The sequence below is a fragment of the Nothoprocta perdicaria genome, unplaced genomic scaffold (genome assembly GCF_003342845.1).
Source record: "Nothoprocta perdicaria isolate Ctin4 unplaced genomic scaffold, notPer1 scaffold_12, whole genome shotgun sequence".
Taxonomy (NCBI): domain Eukaryota; kingdom Metazoa; phylum Chordata; class Aves; order Tinamiformes; family Tinamidae; genus Nothoprocta; species Nothoprocta perdicaria.
In genome coordinates, this window is record NW_020454316.1 from 5,324,310 (window position 1) to 5,344,120 (window position 19,811).

Genomic DNA, 19,811 nt, shown 5'->3' on the forward strand with positions numbered 1-19,811 from the left:
TCCATGATTCTGCAGGATTATTTCTGCAGTTCCTGGAGTCCACATCGTGCTAAAACCACACGGATGTTTAAGGCGGATATTTACTCTGCCCGCTGGAGGCATCGAGGCTGGCTGCTGCTCAAAACACCTAAGTCAGGAGCCTCAGGATATGGTTTTACAATTGGTTTAAGCCAAAGTAATGCTGAGCTGCTACCAAAGGAGGAAGCAACACGGGTGCTGCCGAGCCTTGGCTGCACGTTCCTGTGGCTGCTCTCGTGGTGGCGCGAGCGCTTGGGCGGCCAGGATTAGCCAGAGCAGCGCTCTGAAAACCGCTCTCCCCAGCTCCCTGTCTGTACCTGGCTGCAGAAATGCTTTCAGCAGCTGAAGGGAGGCAGTGCAAAGATGCAGCTGAGAGACCCGGGCAGGCCACGACCTTCCCATTCAGCAGCAGCAGCTATAATCAAGTGAAGGGAGGGCAAAACTGCCACCTTGGGTTCCCATAGGAGTCAGGGGACAGGTTGAAATAGGTTGCGTGAATGCTGCTATAATGAGCAAAGCTCCTGGCCAAGATTGCTCGGAATGTAGGGAGATAACCTGGTCAGAAGGTAGGAGGTGGGCGAAAAAAGAAGGAAAAAAGAGGTCAGAGAAATGACACAGCAGAGCTTGGCAAAGCCGGGAGGTGAGAGAGCTTTAATGACTCAGTAACGTGACTTTTCCATGTTATGTTGTGATTTTTTTATATGATCAAAGTCCTGAAGGAGCATCTTCCCTCTTTTTGGGAGTACCAACGCAGGGGAGAAGGATGAGAGCATGGAGCCAATCTCCTTTGCACAGGGTGCACTGAGGAACAAGCTGCATTATTTGAGAGTTTGTAGAGGCTTGAATATCCAATCTGTGCTCGAATTCTAGGAGGTGGTTAGCAGAGAGTGGAAATCTGGGTGCAGAGGAAATGTAATTCTATCTAAAAGTATATGGTTATACCTGCATATATGTAATTTGGGGCATATATATACAGTAAGAGAGAGAGAGATGTTTCTTCCAAATTCCTGCCCTTGGTGGTTATTGGTAGCAAGTATGATCTGATTGTATGCATTCGTGCATTTAAATTGTATCTGTGGCATTTTTGAGGTCTTGTGTAATGATTTAAATGTTTCACAATTCCATTCTAAAAATGAAATTGTGAAAGCTGAAAGCAGCAGCTGGCCAGCTTGTGAGGGAATTATTCTCCTGCCCTGGACTGAATCTCTTACAAGGACTTCCTAACATTTTATATAAGAGTGATGAGACCAGTCATCTTTTTTCTTTAAGTAATATTGTTTTAACATACACACCCCAAAAGGGATGAAGATACTGTGGTTATACCTGTAGGCAAATGTAGCATGTTTGGTACTAAAAAGACTGGTGCTAAAGCTTCTCCCTGTGTGGGAGAGAACCTGTCCTTGGAATTGCACTTGCAAGCAACCAAGGAAGAGGAAACTCACCTCTCAAACATGCCAAAGAATACTAAATAAAAGCTTTTCTTCTCTGGGTAGCACCAAGGTATTGTGCAGGTAAACTGTCTGGCAGTCCAGCTTTTCTTTGTGCCTTTTATGCCTTGTTTATGGCCTTGATTCAGCCTGGCAGTTAAAAGTGCATGTTTAAGTGTGAGTTGTTCCACTGACTTGCTATGGATGTCAAAGGAACTATTCATGTGTTTAAATTAAAGTACTTTCAGTCTTGCTGAATTGGAGCTTGCCAATGAGGAATACTACTTAAAACTAGAAAAAGTTATGGGTTTTGGAGACAACAGCCATCTGGCAGCGGAGATGGAAATGAAATTGGTAGAATTGCCCGGACATTTGGAAAATAAACGATCCAATTCTCCATTCAAGGATTAGCAATGAATTTAACATGGACTTTATTTTCCAGTACATCCATCTCCTTTCAATACAAGAAGTATTGTCTTTAATTGCCATTGTGGTGCCTGTAGGCAGCAGTCTCTTAATTTAGTTATGCAAAGTTCCTCTCTTGGCTGTCATCAGGAGACGGCATCTACTTTCCTAGCTGCCCCTCTGCAGCAGGCTGACAACGTACACATTTTGTGCAAGAAATGCTTTTGTGATGTCAGAATTTTGGCCTAGTGATGGGTTATTCTCTTAAGCATAACTATAAACATGCACATGTGTGTTAGGGATATTTTTTATCTTCAGAAACAAATGCAGTCGGCTCGTAGAATTTAGAGGTTGTGATTTACCCTCAGTGTTTTGTTAGGCTGTGTATATTCATTATCAAAAATACTAATGGCGCCAGTCCTGATGGGAAGTATTTTTACATCTGTTTGAAATGGTGGCTTACATATGGGAATATATCATCCATTATGAAAAGAGGGTTAAGGTGGAGAAATAACTTAGCTAATTCCTTTCTACATGTAGAATAAATGGCCTGAGGCAAATAAGAGTCTTGCATACACCTGAAGAAATCTTGAGTCTAAACTTATCTTTGTCTTTACATAGGTAAAAAAAAAAAAAAAAAAAAAAAAAAAAAAAAAAAAAAAAAAAAAAAAAAAAAGACTACTTACTGCTGAATTCAACAGCCGTTATAGATCTTTCCAAAGGTGCAGTATGTATCACTGTGCCTTTGTGGGCTTCTTTACACAACAGTTAGCTGGCAATGGTTCTGAAAATGTATTTCTCAATGTTAAGACATTCCAGAATTAAACACAAAGGTTGAATAAAGGAGGATCCACTCGGCAAGTTTTTGTCTTCTGCAGCAGAACAGCTAGGAGCTTGTAGGGAGCAATAATTTGTCTTTGTGCATGGAAGAACAATGGTTTATTTCAACTAAAGCCCTTCAAAGTGATGCTTACCTTTTTGTTTTCAGAAAGGTTGTAGATAACCTGTCAACAGTTACTCCTACTCTAATAAGTCTTGATTAGGTGACTGAGTCTGCAACTTTCTACATCTTCCAAAGCCTACATGTCTTCAGGTGGGAGTATTACCAGTACTGGGGCTGGAGGATCAACTGTATGACTAAGTTGCTCAGTTATGCATTTAGAATAGTGTCTTCAAAGAGCTTAAAGAAACGAGGAATTCACACGGATTGATACCTAGTGGGAAGTGGAGATTTAACTCCTTTCAAAACTCTTTCAAAAATCCCCAGCTTACATTCTGAATGTTTAGACCTATAGATTCATCTTGCAAGATGACATCTGCCTAGCAGCACTACCTTTGGAAAGGAGGAGACTGACCTATTAACCAAAAATATTCTATAATACTGTCACATTTATTTTTTTTTTCTCCTTACTGAAATAGAAGGTTCAGATTAGCAGCCAGATGAAATTTCTTTCTCATTCCAGTGCATTAGTGGAAATACTGAGTGTAAGTTAATTTGACTGTTAGGCTCCTAAATCTGTTTTAAAGAAAAAAAAATCTGACAAACCCAAACAATGGTTTAGTTCTTGTTTTACAAGTTCCTTGCTAAAGACTTTGACCTGAAGTACATTGCATCTTGTGAGGTAACAGCTGGTCTCTCATTGTCTTTGGAAAAAAGTAACAGTTGCTAAGATTGCAAGAAACAAAGATGGTCTTTGAATCAATTGGAACAGCTGTAAGAGACTGTCACACCATGCACTGTCAGCTGCTAAATTCACTTATTCAGACTGACCAAACTGGAATACATTAACCCTTTGGCACCATCAGGTTCCTTTTCTCTGTTTTTCTTCTGCTATCATCCTGGGACAAAGAACACAATATGTTCCTTGTTGAACTCAAGAAATCTTTTTTTTTTTTTTTTTTTTTTAATAAAGAATGACAGAAAACAGAATTTGTTTTTCATTTTGCCTTTCATTTTCAGAAAAAATACCAAAAACTCTCTCTGCAGGGATTTTAATTCTTTTACTTACTCAAATTCCACTTCATAAGCCATATGAAAACATGTTTGCTGACTAATGAAATTTCCATTAGAAAGGTGTAACAAGCTCCTCTGCATCGTGCATTAATTAGAAAATAGAACAGGGCGTACTGGAATGGGAAGCAGCATCAGATACTATTTTAAGGCACTTAGCATCATTCCAGTTTTGTGTGCACGGAGTTTATTTAGCCTTGCAAAGCAGAATAAAATGTAACTTAATCATGGTCTAGAAGAGAAAATATAGGTGATAGCAGAGGTCCCTTTAACAGACAGAAGCATGTGGGATCCAAAGGTGGTGGCTGAAGCCGGGCAAATTCAGATTGGAAAAGTTTAGTTTTTGCTTCTTAAAGTAATCAGGGAACTGATCCATAATCTAAATTACCTCTGGATGTGGCTGATTTTCCACTGCTTGAAGTCTTCAGATCAGGCTTGGCTCTCCACTGTTGCTAGCTTTTACAGAGTTTTCTCTACTGCTCCAAAATATTGTGAGTTTTTTCAAACATGGCAACATACAAAGACACAAACTTTTATTTCACTTAAAGTCAGGACTCTTCTCCTTTGAATAAAACACTTGAAAATGCAGCTTAAAGACAGGCTATTACAAGTTGGGGCCTGAGTGTGATTTTTGGATGCAAGAATAGGCATGTATTGGGTATCTTTCTAAACTATTGCTTCAGTTCAATTACTAATCAGTAGCTGTTACTCAGGAGTCTCTGAAATTCTGTAATATGGGTTAGTACCATGAAGGCTGTTGCTTTAACATCTGCTCATCGGTTGACTTCTGCTGCTGCCCATGGGGGCTGGTGCTGCCACCAAGGTAGACGCTGAAGCCGCTGGGCAGAGGTACCCGAGCCCGCTCCGGGGCTTCGCAGGATCCTGGCTCAGCATCCTGGTGTCTCCCAGCTCCGTGGGAGCTTTTCCTTGCACGAAGAACTGTGCTTGGTGACACGTGTTCCTTAAGTCATTTGCTGCAGTATTTCCAAGCTTGGGCTTACTGGTGCCTTCTTAGAAGGAGAAAAATTCTTCTGCTGATCACATATAATCTTCTTTCGCGTGTCCTGTATTAAGCGTTTAGGCCCTGATTCTGCAACATCCAAATTTGCTACTGTGATCACTGTTTGCAGGATCAAGTTTAGTTTATTCTTCTGTTTGTGGAGGTGATAGGCTTAAAAAAGTAGATTTTATGATGATCCCAGAGGATTTTAAAGTGCTTTGCTAACGTGAATGAATGAATATCCTGGAAAAAGAAAAAGCCAACAAAAATAGAGTTATTTTCCAGACGCAGTAATTGAGGTAAGCAGAGTAAACTGCACAAGTTTTAATTCTTGTTAGTAGGAAGGCACATTACAGTCCCGATAGTCTCTTCTGTATTTCCAGTTAGCCTAATGCCTGTGACCTCCTGACATCCAGCCCTCCTGCTTTCAGTGAAACACCAAGGTTTTTTTTCATTAAGACTATTTCCACATCTTGTTTTTTAGCATGTCTGGTATTTTCTGAGATTCATAATGAGAAATCCGTTGTCTAAGGATTTAAAAAAACGGGGAGAGCCAATAGAGGCAAAACAATATATTTACATATTTTCTGATAATATATGTATTTTTTTTTTTTTATTTAAAAGATTCATAAGATGTCTTTAATGCTGCGTTTGAAATGTTCAGTTTTCTTCCATTCTTTCTCCAATAGATGAACTTTGGTCCAAGCCCTTTCCTAACAGAGGCACATCGTGATCTTACGAGGTGAATGGGAATTACTTTCTCATAGCCCAGGGCAGACTGTGGCCTTTCGACAGGCCAGTAATTCCCAGAACAGCCAACTGAACCTTCCTGGTGCTGGGTTGGATTTGATGTGCAGAACAGTGCAGTGGTGCCGTGATGCCAGGTCCTGACAGTTTCGTCACTACATTTGACCTGTGCTCCCTTTACAGCTGCTTTCTGCAGCATGGTTGCAGATTTTTCAATGCAGATTTTTCATCGCTTTTAGAAGCTTGATTTAAAATAGTAATTTGGCATAATTATGCTTTATGCAAGTTTACTTGCTGTTCCTTAATGGTATGCCACATGTCACGTTTCCTCTTCCACTTGCTAAATCCTGTATTTTGATTAGAACTTATTTCTAAGAATATCAGTTTATTGTTCTATGATTAGAACACGCAGCTTGATTCCTTGACGGGTTGACGAGAGCTTTGCAGCACTTTGCAGGAACAGCCCTTCCTAGTCAAAACTGTCCTTGGGAATGTCAGTCAGTTTACCCTGAAACGTCAAGACTTTTGCTACCAAAATACAGCTGAAGTAAAGCTATTCAGGCAGCATGTTGAGGCATTGGGGGCTTAAACCTCTTCTTCCTTCTTCTTATGGCTTAGGGTTTTAACCGAATTTAGCACTGGAAATCTGATCTTCACTTCGATTTGTTCAGTACAGATTGTTTTTAATCACCTGGGCTATGAATCATTATGCCATGAAATTTAGGTTTCTTTTGTATCAACTCCTATTAAAAGATTGCCCGCCAAATTCATTTATTGTGAATGCAAATGATCTATATTTAGAATAGTTGCATTTTCAAAGGTTTTTTCAATGGAAAACAAGGTTTAATTGTGTGAGAAGTATGGGGATTCTGCAAATAGCTCTAATAGGTAGAGTTCCTTTCTTCCTTCTTATGCTTGGCTTTATAAATTGGGTTAAGACGTGAGAGATACAGCAAAAAAAAGGAAATAGAGCTGCATCATTCCTACACTCTGGAGCACATTCTTAATGCCTGGGGGTGAAATGGTAAATAGTTTGTGCAAAGTTTACTTAGAGTTATGTCTGCTGAAGATCTTCACATTTCTTATTTAACAGTTTTATGTATTTTGCTGCTTTGTTTTGGTGCCGTAGTGACCCCCTCAAGCGATGACAGGACTATTGTGGTGCCAGCAGATAACACTTTCCACTCCATCAGTGAGCAAAGTGGGAAGACGTCAGGATACCCAGCACTTCCTTCCCTCTTGGAGGCAGTTTGGCTCAAGAGTAAAACTCACATGTGACATTAATTACCATTTCACACAGCTGCAATAGCTAATTGATACCAATCAAAGATGTGAGTATTAAACAATGATAGCCAGCTTTTTTATTTAGTGAATGGCTTGAAAAAAAAAATCTCCTCTCCCCCACAAATTAGCTTGTTTTAGCCCAGTTCTGAGTCCTGGTGCTTTCTTTTGGAGTGGTGCTGAGGGCAGAGCCTTATGCCCTGGCTGCTGGAGGCTTGGGACTTGCACCAGCCTGGAGAAGATGACTCTTAGGTAGGCCAGCCTACCTGAGAAATGAAAAAGGTTTTTAAGATTTTTATAAAGGAAAAGCTCCTGGGAGTTGCCCATATACTGTTGATTTTGGGCTTTGTTTGTTGCATGGGTGTATGATGCTTTAAGTGATGTTGCTGTTGGTCACAGAATGCAAGCTTCATGCAGTTACCTAGTTTTCCAAGCAGGAAAGTGAGGAAAAATATTGAGTTGCTGGGGTACTTGGCACGTTGACCTGGGGAGGCTGAAGTTGGGAGAGTGGCTGAAGAAACCTGAATCCCATTAAAATCCAGGAAATGGAGAATCCTTCATGGTGTGTGAGGTGGAGAATCCTTCACCTGGTGCTGTTGGAACCTTTTCAGTGCTCCTCTATTAGAAGAGCTTCTGTAAACCAGCAGGAAATGGTGGCTAGGAAACCTAACCCTTGTCAGGCTGACCGCTCTGATCCGTGCGGATTCTGTGGAGCTGTCCTGTCCTGGGGCCTCCTGGTGAGGACACGGGCCCTCTTCGCAGCCTGTTCCTGACCCACGCAGGTTTGGCTGTGCTTTGGGAAGCAGCCGTGGTGGCATCTGCCACCTGGGGTCACTGTGTTCAAGGTTATTAAAAAGGAGAAGTATCACGTAACAAAGAAAACACGAGTCGTGGAGGGGAAAAAAAAAAAAGACCAAATCCCTAAGGTGGCATTTTTGATGGCCATAAGTATACAAATTACTTGAAACTTTAATTGTGCATGGGAAACAATGCAAGCCTGCATTTTGATGTTTAAACAGAAGTCTGCTTTACAAAGTTGTCGACTTGCGTAACATGGGAGAGAAACTAGCACAAGAAGAGCCCTGTCTCTCGCAGACCTTTCCATATTGCAATTTGTCTTGGCTCCTCTGCCTGTTGGCCAGCACAGCGGGCAACAACCGACTTTAAAGGTCTCCCTAGCTGTGTATTTTGTGAGGGAGAAACATCCAGCATCGCTGCCTGTGTTTCAGTAGATTTTCTTAATATTTACAACCACGGGAGTGAGAGGATAAGCTAGTCCCCTATAGATTTTGATTGTGTATCCATCTTACAGTGTTCCTTAAGTGTGCTATTACTTAAGCCTTTGTCTCGGCTAACCCCTCATGATCTATTATATACCTGGGGTACCTCTCATAAGCACTTTGGCTGAGGCTTCAAGCTGGCTGGGCTTAAAGCTGTCAAGATACAGATTTATTCTGAAGCTCCTCGGAAGGGTGCGTGGGTGTAGTGTTTGTGCAGAGGTGCTACACAGAGGAAGGAAAAGAGCAGCTCCAGGTGGTGCCAGGGCTGCTTCCATCCCCTTCCCATTGTGCTGGGGCGCAGCCCAGGGAGGTGCTCAAACCCTTCCTCCATTTAGCTTGCTTTTTCTTAGCCAAATATTGCTGAAACTTCTAGGTACTGAGGCACAAAGTATTCTGTGCTCATCAGGCTGTTCTTTAATAGGGAAAAAATGGTAAGGGGATATCTTAAATCCTTTTTGTGCTTAATATTTGGGAAGTGAATTTGTGTTTTATTTAATGTCTTTGTTGCAGTTGTGCATTTAGTTAGCCCAGAAGTACCTCAGGAGAAGGTAGAGCTGAAGAAGATAAGTGTGGTGAAACCAGTGCAGCAGCTACTAACGTTTACTCTGTGGCTTTTTGTAAGCGGGGATCGTTCCCTCTTTGCAGTACGGAGGGGTTGCGGAGTCAGCTGGACGCTGCAGAATTCCCTTGTATAAACCTTGCCCCCATGCGTTTCCACATGACCTTTGTGTTCTCCATACCACCTCTCAGTAAAATAATTGACCATTTTTTTTAATTACAGGAACTTTAGAGTACATAAGTACTTAAGTTTTGTTTTTATCATAAGCAGTATTCTTTACAGTAATTCCAATTTTGATCTCCTGATGGTGAAAATACTGAGATATATTAACTGCATGTTTTCTTCTTTCCCCTGTGATCTAAGTCCTTTTGAGCACTATTGAACAGTCTGTAGAAAGCACTTGATCAAGTCATCACTTAGCTGCTGCTAATGGATCAGATAGAAGATTAAGGCAGAAGTGGAAGTTCTTTATGGATGTAAGTCAATATTCATTAACAATATCTGACTGTGTTAAGTCTCAGGAGAATTTATCCTGACTGTAAAATCTGTAGCTTGATGGAAAGATGTACAAGAAACCAGTAGATGGTTGTGACTTGTGTTGTCATGCTTGCTGTGTTTATGTTTACATTTATACACATGTGCGTATAAGTCACTTTAAAAGATGAATTTGTATAGGAGTATCTGATAAGATATAAAACTGAAGCATGAAATCTGGGTTGAATCCTTTGAGTTTTGGTTGAAGGCCAGGTGCTGGAAAATATTTTGAGTTCAGGTTCAGCCAAAAACCCTTAAATAAGTTTTTTTGGCAATATTTTTGAGAACAGCTGATCTTTCCACATTTTTTTCCATTTCAGTTAAGAGAGTAACCAAGATGCCACTGAAATACTGCTGTTTGCTAACTACTGACTGCTCATTGAAAAAAAAGAAGACAGTTCATATACATAGTGCTGTAACTTAGGCATTTTTCATTGGTGTATCTCAAAGCTCTAGCTGGTAGATAATGACATTAAGGAGAGTGAGTTGAAGTTAATTGCAAAGCATTGCTTATTAGATTTGGAAGAGAAATTATCATAGAACATTCTAATTTTTTAAAACACTGATTAATATAACAGCTACCAAAAAAAAAAAAAAAAATCTGGCGGTGAGTGTGTTTCTAGGGAGTTTCAAGAATTACTGGTTTATGCATTTTCTTTTACAGCCTACACAGTTGGAGATAATTCAGAGTCTAACTCTTTAAGAGTAAGCCAAGTATCTAAAATCTTGTGACCATATTTAGGGATGGTTGAAATGTTTGGGTTCGAAGAGCTCACACTCCTCTACACGTCGTCATTTCTGTCCTGTCGTCATTTCTGTCCTGTCGTCATTTCTGTCCTGTCGTCAGACCAGCGAGAGGAAGAAATAAGGAGTCCTCGGATTTCCTCCACCTTTCTTCCAAGCCCCCAGCTCGCTGTTAGTGATCTAGCCCAGTGCCCCAACTCTTGTTTTCCCTCGGGGCCCAGCAGAGTGGCCCAGCGCTTGCCCAGGTACTGGATCCATCCACAACTGCATTTTGCCTTAAATTATCCCATTAGCTGAAGCTGGAGAAACACTTTTTGGCAGGTGGTACTGGTGCACTTTGGATTTTATCCAGCATGATTCTGGCCCATGGCAAATAGTGTTGTCCCCTGACAAGGGCAGAGGAATAAGGGGAAAATTCTAGCAGTTAAAGCAAAATGTTAGCAGTGCTTGGAGTTTACATCTTTTTTTCTTGCTGGTCCTTAGCTACTGACCTTCTCCAGTTCCTGTGTGTCCCTGTCCAGATGGCATGTTTGCCTGGATGAAGGCTGGCTTCATCTCCGCTCTGAATGTGCAAAGTAGGGAGAGGGCTGCTGCAGTTTAAAAATAGCATTTATTAACAGATAGATTAAGGGCTAGAAAAGGATGCATGGTAGAGCAGTAGGGAAGGCAGTCCCAAGCTACATCTGTAATAATGATTTTTTTTACAGTAGTCATAGACGATCTGTTCCTAGCGTGTACCAGGACATACAGTAATACCCATGGGGGTGCCAAGGAGCCGAACTTCACACATCTCCTGAGAGTCAGTAATTCAGCACAACATATGCACAGGGATGGATTCTCCAGCCCTAATTTGCAGCTGAAATCTAGAGGACACTAGGAAAAAAATCTAAATCAGGTGAAATTAAACAGACTTCAGATATATGGGAGATGGACTCTGAAAGCTACTAGTGGCAAAATGGGAGATTGTTTTTGAAGAACAGCGTGTCTCATTCCTGACCCCACAGCCTTCCACGCGAGCCAGGCGGAGAGCTCTGATGCCAATCCAATAGGCATGCTCAGCAGATGTCCAAGTCTCTGTTTTATATCCAGTGATACTAAGAGTTGTTTATAAAGGCAAGACGTTATTGTTTTGAGTGTTTGGCATTGCCTCTCATCTTCTAAAAGTTGAGAGGAACGAATCTGATGATGTTTCCAGCTATTTCATCTCTGTTATGAGAGTGGGCTGTCAGAATTCACTGCGTCTTCTCTGACTTATCCTGCACTTGTTTTACTCTTCATTGCCCTGTTAGGAAACTTTTTTTTTTCTTTTTTCTTTTTTTTTTTTCTCTTGTCCTTAGGAATATGGTCTGAAAGGCTCCCTTGAATCATTGAGTTCGGTCATCTGATACTGTAGAAAACCAAGTCACATTATCCCTTGGATAACCTAAATGAAGATATTTTTATATTCCCCAGTTTATTGGGCTGCAGTTGTTGGAATGCTGCTCCATAACATTACTGTTCCCATGGCAAGAGATCATCTCCTTTCCAGATGAAATGTTTATATGTGTTGATTCTTCATGCCCTCATTGTCCATTAGTTAAAATAGCTCTTTTTCAGCTCTGACATTTACCCCTATTCTTGCCTCCCATCCCAAAGTATTTATAAACTACAATGGTATCATTTACTTTATTTTAGTAATAAATAATTCAAACTCTTATCTTCCCTTATAAAAGATAGGGTCTCCATTTTGCTAATTAAACCAGAATACCTTTCTATACTTCTCAATCATTCAGACAGATCTCTTGTTTTGTGCAGAGGTGACTAAATCATCTGCAGAAGCGTTTTTTACAGTAATACTTCCCTTGCTCTAATGGAAGTGACTCAGTTTATACTGGTACTGCATGGTTTCCTTTCTTCCCAGACACTTGACAAAGCTGGTTTACAGTCATGCAGTGATTAAATTCTCAGAGTAAATCAGAAATTGTTGTTGCGACTTCAACATGAAAGATTATTGAATTTTGTTCCATTTTTGTTACTGCAATCATCAAAATCATCCATGTTTTTTAGTCTTGCAATACCTCCCAACACTGCATCTTCAGTTCTTCAGACTGGTTCTTGAAGTATTTTTATTAAAATCACTTCTGGTCTTGTTTTTCTATTTCCAATATAAACTGTTGCTAATCCCCCTTAAATCTTTGCCTTACATACCTTGTAGTTTTCTTCCTTTCCCATTTTAAGCAGCAATTTATCTCGCAGCACTAAACATGCTTCTTTGAAGAATCAATTTGTGATTGATTTATTTTGTCTAGAATACAATTATCTTACCAAATAAAGGGAGTAAACAAATATTGCACCGTGTCTCATTTTGCAGTTACCTCTATGACATTGATTATTCTTTCTTTGAAAATTTGTTTTTAAGCTTTTCAGAACTGAAGTTAGGCTAATGGACAATCTATAGCCTCACGGCATGCCAAGGTAACCTGTGCGTATAGAGCCATTTGAGAAAATGAACAAAGTGCATTTTAGCTGAGTCTTTCTTTGAAGATTAATAAAAGGTCAGACAGTAGCAATACATTTGTTAGTTCAAATCAGAAAAGCTATTACCTGCATGAACCATTCTGAATAAGAATTTCAGACTGGGGGGGATGTCCAAAAGATTCAATTTTTACCTTCATGAAAACTAACTACTGGGTTAGTCTCATCCTATTAAAAAAAGTGAGGTAGAAATTAATTCAGTAGAAAACTATCTTTAAAAATTGCAATTTAAATCCCTGTTTCTAATTTTAAAAAATTAAACTGAATGAAGACTCTGCTTTTCCATTTGTCATCCTTGAGGCAGGTCACTGAGTTACTACTTTTCTTAAGATGTTATTTGAAACCTTCCAACTTATTTCTTTGTTATTTTATATTTTTAAGTATTTGTGAAATAAATACCTGTGGAGCTCACAGTATAAAATATATATTTCAATGCAATAGGAGTCCATAATGCATTATGGACTCCTATTGCTCCTATTATGGACACCAGCCAAAAGAATGTAGATTAAGGGAAGACTTTGAGGGACTTTGAAAATGTTCTGGTTGAGATATTCCGAGTATTGCAGTTATCAGTGCTCAGTGACAGCCCCTTTTGGGAGCATCCTCACAGAGGGAAATACTTTGCAAGAAATAAACTCCCCTCTGATTTTTAGAACCCCTCAGGAGTGGTGTTTTCTGGCCCTGACATTCCCACCACGGGGACAGTAGCGGTTTAGCCCAGCACTGCAAAGCTGTGCTCATTAAATAACTATATTGACATTATATTTTCCTGTACGGGCCTGTTCTGGAATTACCAGTGCTTCTGCAGACCCAAATCTGGATTTTTGGCTTTGAAATTTGAAAATCTTGGCTATGAGTTTTATATAGCAATTCTGTCTGTCGAGAGAGCACTTAGCACGAGATCTCCTCTGGCTCTAGAAGAGAGACCGCAGAGACATTTTGTCTTTATGCTTGTTAGTTTATTATCTTCCTTCCATGTTCCAGTTCTTGTATGCTTGAAAATCACTTCTCTTTGCAAGCTAAGATATAAATCCTGCTAAAGACTGCAAACCATTGTGACATTCTTTGAATTACTGAGAACTTTCGTAAAATTTAATGAAATATAAAGTGCTCGCATTAATGAGACTTCAGAGACTTCTCAAATATTTGGAACGATATTTCCCGGGTTGTTTTGCAGTGCTCTCTGTAGAGGTCAACTGTGATACGATCACTGCAACCAGTGGCTATAATGTAGCCTTAGGAAACCTGTGCAAAAATAAACCACATCACTTTGATAGAGCAGAACAGTAAACAGGAAATTAAGGCCGAACTATCCCACAGAAAACCAGTGACATAAGGGAGGCCATTAAAACAAATAATATAAATGAGCCTGAGACAGCTATAAGGCCTATAAAGTGATTAATGTCTGCGGTGACAGGTCGGAGGCATAGAAGCAGATTAAAGATGAAGTTAAAGGTAGCGGTGCTAACAGGCCCTTTCCTGCCCGCCTCTTGTAATCGCTCTTCCTTCCTGCAAGCTGGGCAGGCCGCGCTGTCTGCGGAGCCCCGCGCTCGGCCCCGAGCGCTGTCACGCCGAGAGATGAATGAAATTCTTTAAAAGGACTTTGTTCTGCCTTTTACTCCTTTTTTTTTTTTTTTTTTTTCCTGCCTCTGTTCTTTTTGTTACCCATTGGGTGCATAGCAGAAACTCAAAAGTAATGTGTAAGGTGCCCCTTTTGAGTTTAGTGTTGTCCTGCAGTAGGAGAGTAGGTAGATGGTGTTCTACAGGCAGAGTAGACAGATATCAGGTTATTCTAAAGGCATTTGTGCAGCCCAGGGTTCACAGCTTTCAAAGTGGAGGCCCCCAGGAGGCACGGGTAAGGATTGCACGCTTCTCAGGTTTGCCTTTCTGAAACAATTGCCTAACGAACAAGAAAAACCCATAATATCCAAAAAAGCCTCATCTCTTGAACCATTAGGGCTTAGTTGTAGCGTATCTACTACCTTATTTGCAGAAGGTTTTAACGCTTGACCTGAAAAGTCAACATAGGAATCACCGTCTCCCATCTTAATAAATTAAGTTCTATCCTCTCTAATCACTTCCTACAAACAGACCAAGTCATCTGTTTCCTTTCGGCTTAGATCTCGTATACTGTTTGGAGGAAGAAGGTCTACTTTTGTCAGCACCCCTGTTAAATTTATTTGCTTTTCTAGTTCAAGGAAAAGGCCTATAACTCTGACAGTCATCCTCTGCCTTTATTTATTTATTTTGTTGGGTTTGATTGATTAGTCTTTGTTCTCAGCACATACAAAACTGACCATGGCTACTATGGAAGCAGAACTGTGCTCTTATTAAAACACTTCCAGAATAGCCACGTGTGCCCTTCCAGCGCTTGTCTTCTATAGGAAGAAACTTGACCTTAGATGAAGCCACACGGAGTTCAGGAATGCTCTGTGCCAGTGATCTTCATGCTCTGTCAGAATAAGTCTGTAAAATGTTTCTTGCTGATGAGATGCTGAGCTATTTTTTCTAGAGCTGGACCGTTATTTGGGTGATTTTGCTTTATGTAATGCTATTTTTCTCAAGCAAAGATGGAAATGGGGGCAGCTGTCTTCAGAGACACTCAGGGTCCTGATGTCCCTTTGTACCTTACAAATGTCTCCCCTTGCTCCCTAAGCAAAGAGAATCCCTTGGAGAAGCAGTAATGTTGCCCTTAGATATCATCGGTGCTGACACATGCAGGTAGTTGCATCCAACACTCGTTCATAATTGTCATTGCTTCTTTCTAGCATAATTAAGATATTCTACTTTAAAAATCATGTTGATCATTTCTCCTAATAATTCATATAAATGTATGTAGATACACTTCTGTGTATACACACACACACATTTATTAATGTTTTGTAGGCCGTCAAGATTTATTGTCCTTGGTAGTAAATATTGACCTTGGATTTATCTCAGTCAATGTTTACCTCTTAGGCCAATAAATCTTGAGGTTCACCTTAACAGAAGTCAATATCTGCTTAGTGTTCTGCTCCATCATTAATATAAATATTTTAGTGACCTTTGAATGTATTAGTCTATTTTTTAAAGTCAACCTAATGTTACGAATCTTATGGCACATTGTTAGTTTTGTTTTTCTGATCTGTTTATTCCTTTAAGGGTGTTTTTTGGTAACATCTGGTATTACTGTAGTTTGCTATGGCAGAAAAGTTGCAGTACCTTTTTCTAAGGGAATCTCTGGAATGTGAGTGTACATTGCTGTTTGAAAAAGGAAGGGAAGTGACCCACGGTATCACAATGTATATTTGACTGTGTGGTTCATCATACATTTATCCTCGCAGGATATGAGTATTACTTTAATAGCTTGTTCTTTTCTGAAAAGATAGGCACTGCTCTTTTTTTCAAGACTTTCTTTGTGTGAGAAATCTTTCTGAGACCAAGTGTTTGCTTTTCTGTATCTTTCACTGAGCCTAGGGTTAGCAGGACCTTTAGACCACCTAGTCTGACCTTTTATCTCCTGCCACCTTTATCTCTTCTATTTAAGAGAAACTTATTTTGCCTTCTTCCCTCTCTTTTTACCATCCACAACATGAAATTTGTGTTCTTATTTAGGGTGTCTTTTAAAGTTATGTTTGATTCAGCACGATTGCCCTTTGCACAGAGTTGGGAATTTACCAGTCTAGATGCAAACTGGAGTAACCCAAAGTTTAGACTTCGGCTTTGCGAGTCTCTTTACAGTGATAAACAGTCACAAACATTGCCTTTTGCTGCCTCCGAGTTGACCACGACGTGGGATTAGACAGGAGCATCGCATCTAAGCATTATCCCAAGCCTTTCAGTTGCGGAGCCCCTTGGTAGCATCAAGAGCGAGATGCACAGTGGGCTCCAGCAGCCTCCGACCTCACGCCCTCTCCTGCGTCCCCGAGGAATGTGCAGAGGAAGCTTAAACGCCGTGTCCACAAATCCCCAAACCGCGTGTTTTCGGTGAAGCAGCCCAAGGGCGAGATTTTGCAGGATCCAGGACAGTTACTTAATTCAGGAACGGAGCTCAAAATTTTCCATGTTATTATTGCTGCATCACAAAGCGCATCTCTAATACTCTCGATTACATGCCACTTCACAAGCAGAGATAAAAGAGACGTCCTTTGTCCCAGAACACTCGCACTCAAAATCCATGATTCTACAAAGCCGTTTTCATTAAATTATTCCTTTTATTACAAGTACGAGCGGTGACTGTTCGCTTGGGTGAAAGCTTGCAGGGTTAGACCCTTTGTGAGTCTATAGAAAATGTGCTGTGAATGCAGAGAGATTTCTCTTATTCATTACAAAGGTGCATGATCAGGCTGGAGGGGAAAAAGGTTGAAAATGTTACGCTGTGGAGAATTTGATCCCTGTCACATGAAACAGCAGAAATATCAGGCTGTGATCTTGCCTGAATACTCCTTGAAGAGAACCACATGCAAGGAATTAGTTGTTCTCTTGTCCTATTTATTCTTTTTAATTCATTTGTTTTTTCTAAGTGGACTTTAGTGGTGAGGCTTCTGCTCCATTTCTTGACTACTTCGAAATTTCATATTGACGTAAATCGAGCTTGTTTGTCCCACATTAAAAAGTGTAAACCAATGGAGATAGGCTGCATAAAAGTGAGTAATGTCACCTTTTGACTGTTTTTGTGAACCTAACCTGAATCTGTTCCTTCCGAGTTTACGGACCCTATTTCAGACACCTGTGTTGAAGCAGTTCATGCCAGTGTATCCTGTTAGGGTTAAAGGCTCCGTTTGAAAGAATTAATGCACAGTGATTTTTTTTTTCCATTTCCATTGCGTTATATTCAGAAATAAAAGTCAAAGCTGTATTTGTGTGGCAATAGTTTGGTTCGGCCCTATATCACGTCTGCAGGAGAAGGAATTGCGAGGCATTTGCTCTGCCAGAAGTTGACGTTGAGAGGGATTCGCCTGTTAGAGTGGGTTTGTGTGTGAGGCCTGATAGAGCAAGCAGGGCGCTTGGCTCTCCGTTGGGCTGAAGAACAGCTCACTGTTGTCAACATTTGATTCATAGAGTTGTGTAAATGGGCAAAAAAATTCCTTTCTGTTGTGCCAGAGGCCAAATTAAACAGAAATCTGTGAACTGGGCGGCTTACTCGGTTGTGAGGAAACAACATGACTTGTATGATAATGTGTTTGTGCAAGTTTTTGCAACTTGTTTTGCACTGAGTTTTTGTCCTGCTTTTACATAACACCATAAAATATAATTCTGCCTGCTGAGAAGCTGCTGTAAACACGATACCGGCATGAAGGCAAGGACAGAGTTAGGGGGGACAAGCAGGAAGGTGCGGGAACACTGTGCACACTTAGGGTGACCTAAAATGTCCACGTTTAGAATTCTTCCTGTTCAAGCAAGCATTTAAAAAATGCACTGCAGATATGCAGTACGGCACATGCAATAGCACTTCTTCCCCTCGCTCATCCCAGCAATGCTAATGACAGCCCTGTGTAGTTGGGATTTATGGATTTGCTATCACCGTGGGAAGATGAAGGAGACCAGGGCACGTCAAATTGCAGCATCTCATATTGGGCAGCCTCTGCCTCCTTCACGTTTGCAGCAGAATGCAAAAGCAGCAGCAGTGACATGTTTACTAGGCAGATTTTTAAAACACGGCAAACTGATAGTAAATTAGTGCTGCGAGGTTAGGAGTAGCAGGTGCTCCTGCCAGCAATATGCTGGGTGTCTTAAAGACTACTTTGATGTGCGCTTTAGCGGTTAGTAAATATGCAGAGAGAATTGTGAAGAAAGATGGAACAAAGTCATGTAATTGTCTGAATTTATTTTCATATATAAATGAAGAAAGTGTGCCCTTAGGTTTGTATGTGTATGTTCTATAGATTTAAACAACCCAACGTGCCTAAAAAAAAAGTCCCTTTCATTCAAATCTCTCCAAATACACTTGAGGAAAAAAAATGTATGTATCACCTGATCTTGATTTTTTTCTTGTTCTTTGAATTAGTGAGGCTGTAAAAAATATGAAGCTGCTTAATGGTGATATTTTGCTAAAAACCTCCCACAAAAGAAGCATTTATTGTCTAGGGAAATTTTATCTCTAGTTGGTTTTCTGTTGTAAAAGATTCTATCTCAGCAATGCTGTGAATCAGAGATGAAGGGGAGTAGTGATAAACTTAGGGAAAACATAAGGAAAATGTGTGGGTGTAGGAGTTTGCACATGTCTGAGAGCCATAATAGATATGCAAATATAAAATCAAGTGCTTGTGGACATGTGGTTTTGTGTCAAGCACGGATTTTATTCATTAGCTCTTTAGCACTAGATTTACACAGTTTAAAAAATAATTTTAACTTCCTCGAGATAACCTTTATCAGTTATTTTATAATGGTTTCAATTACTGATCCAATTACAAGCTAAATTGCATTCTACCCGCTAACATGAGTTAAGCTGTTATTGCATGCAGCTGTTTGCTATCTCCAGGTGTGGGAGAACACAACGAGGATGGAAATTAATTAAGCGAGATGTGGGAGATGGTTGTGACCGTGTTACGTGCGTGTCAGCCAAGGGAGACGTGTGTCGAGCCCGGGCTGATGAACTGCTCCTGCACCGCGTTGCCTTCCCAGCGACTCGGTGGCCGTGAGGCTTCACTTCGCACGCGGATCCCTTCCGAGCTTTCCCAATGGCCCGTGCGTTGACACACACATTCCATGAAATATCGTAGGAATTTCCTGATATCAAAAATGTTTTCACGTGAACCCCCCTCAACTGCATTTATAATCATATAATCACTGATTCTTGCAATATCCTAATTTTTATGTTGACGGCAAGGACTACAGGGCATAGAAAAGCAAAGATTTTGACTTAATACTCGGTGCTTCTTATCTCTTACCTATTTCTGTGCTGATATAGTTGCCAGGCACTGGTGCTGTCTTGTGGCTCTCAAGCCTTTCTTTTGGGGGGAGAAGTTGAAGTTGCAAAAATTGTGCATAGCAGCAGTATGTATATGATTTGGAAAAAAAATACAAAATATTTTGTATTTTATGATGTGAAGATTTTGTATTTTGTATTTTATGATATGAAGATCATAATTATTGAATACAGTTTAATTTTCACATACTTCTAGAGAACTGTTAGAAGTGAATCTAGAACAAAGTGGAAAAAAGTAAAATAAAACAAATCAATTAAAATAAGCTGTGGAAAAGTTCCTATTAGTTATGTCCATGTGTCCCTATATTGAACATTTACTCCATAGGATAATAGAGCAGGGCATTTTGTATCTGTAATTGCAAACATCTGGGCGCACTTTGAATC

The 19,811-nt window shown here is 40.3% G+C and overlaps 1 protein-coding gene and 1 long non-coding RNA gene across 2 annotated transcripts in view; both read left to right on the top strand.

Moving 5' to 3' along the window:
- Positions 1-19,811, top strand: part of PRKAR1B (protein kinase cAMP-dependent type I regulatory subunit beta) — an 87,341-nt gene that overhangs the window by 19,338 nt on the left and 48,192 nt on the right. The gene's annotated exons all lie outside the window — the stretch shown is intronic.
- LOC112959852 lies at positions 7,033-11,305 on the top strand. The gene is made up of 3 exons (XR_003251669.1): positions 7,033-7,141; positions 9,092-9,204; positions 10,714-11,305. It is a non-coding gene; the product is annotated as an uncharacterized LOC112959852 (long non-coding RNA).